General features: G+C 32.9%; 1 long non-coding RNA gene across 1 annotated transcript; it reads left to right on the plus strand.

The window, feature by feature from the left end:
* The first annotated feature begins 809 nt into the window (after positions 1–809).
* LOC109592452 (uncharacterized) lies at positions 810–1,638 on the plus strand. Its single transcript, XR_002190361.1, has 3 exons — positions 810–946; positions 1,373–1,484; positions 1,629–1,638. It is a non-coding gene; the product is annotated as an uncharacterized LOC109592452 (long non-coding RNA).

The raw sequence follows: 1,638 nt of genomic DNA on the forward strand, positions 1-1,638 counted from the left end.
TTTTCCTAAAAAATGGCTCCAAAATCACCCCAAGTTATAATTACATTTACTGATATATATTGATGCCCTTATGCTATGTAGAAAGTTTGAGCCGATTCCGACTTTAATTTTTCGAGTTATGACCATTTTTTAAAAACTCCAAATTTCTGAAAAGTACCCAAGGCTATAGCCCATGGTTTTTTCCAAAAAATGGCTCCGAAATCACACCCAATTTTTATTACATTTTCTGATACATATTGATGTCCTTATGCTATGTAGAAAGTTTAAGCCGATTCCGACTTCAATTTTTTGAGTTATGACCATTTTTTTTAAACTCTGAATTTCTGAAAAGTACCTAAGGCTATAGCCCATGGTTTTTTCTAAAAAATGGCTCCGAATCCCACCCAATTTTTATTCTATTTTCTGATACATATTGATGTACTTATGCTATATAGAAAGTTTGAGCCAATTCCGACTTTGATTTTTCAAGTTATGACCACTTTTAAAAAACTCCAAATTTCTGAAAAGTACCCAAGGCTATAGCCCATGGTTTTTTTCAAAAAATGGCTCCGAAATTACCCCAAATTTTTATTACATTTTCTGATACATATTGATGTCCTTATGCTATGTAGAAAGTTTGAGCCGATTCTGACTTTGATTTTTCGAGTTATGACCACTTTTTAAAATGCCAAATTTCTGAAAAGTACCCAAGGCTATAGCCCATGGTTTTTTCCAAAAAAATAGCTCCGAAATCACACCCAATTTTTATTACATTTTCTGATACATATTGATGTCCTTATGCTATGCAGAAAGTTTGAGCCAACTCCGACTTCAATTTTTTGAGTAATGAGTATTTTTTAGATCCTCCACAGCCTGACCCTGCTGCTCCACCAGGCACTACTAACACTAGTCCCCTGCCTAATCCTTGGGGTGGAGCTACTGGAGGAAGCAATTCTGGAAATCAGAGGTATACGGTACACAAATTTTGCTCATAATTTTAAAGGTTGTGTGTATAATGCTAATGTTATACCATATACATTGTAGCTAGAAAAGTTTTTGAGAATTATATTTTTGCAATTTTGTACTAATAAAAGAGCAAATTTTAATGCATGCAGGATTTAATTTTGCAGGCGTTAACTGTTGATGCATCCATTCCCTATAATGCTTTGTGGAATTAAATTGTGCATTTTTATGATGAGCAGCAAACAACAAGATTAAATTCCAGCAAATATTTTTAGCTATACAGATTTATGCATGTGTAATGTACTGCTATTGCTAAAAGGCAAGTGGCTTTTAATTATTAAATAGTGTTTTTATAATAAGTAGTTACTGGTACATGTTGTTTTGTTGTGGTAGGTGCATAAACTTTATTTTGCTTTACATTTGTTATTAGTTCTGGATCAGGCAACAACACTGGTGGTAGTGGGAGTGGTCAAAATGCAGCCACGCCTCTCGGTGGGAGTGGTCAAGCTAATTTATTGGCTCAGATGATGGCTGGAGCTCAGGTTAGCTTAATAAATATTACTTTTATAATAATATTATGATTAATTAAAAATGCAAAAAAAAATGCTATTTTTATGCCAAATTTTATATTAATAATCACTGGCAATTTTAAAAATTATTCATACAAATTTATTTTGTTTCTATAGGCTGGAAGTG

This window comes from Amphimedon queenslandica, unplaced genomic scaffold, assembly GCF_000090795.2.
Source record: "Amphimedon queenslandica unplaced genomic scaffold, v1.1 AMPQUscaffold_5168_Cont22858, whole genome shotgun sequence".
Taxonomy (NCBI): domain Eukaryota; kingdom Metazoa; phylum Porifera; class Demospongiae; order Haplosclerida; family Niphatidae; genus Amphimedon; species Amphimedon queenslandica.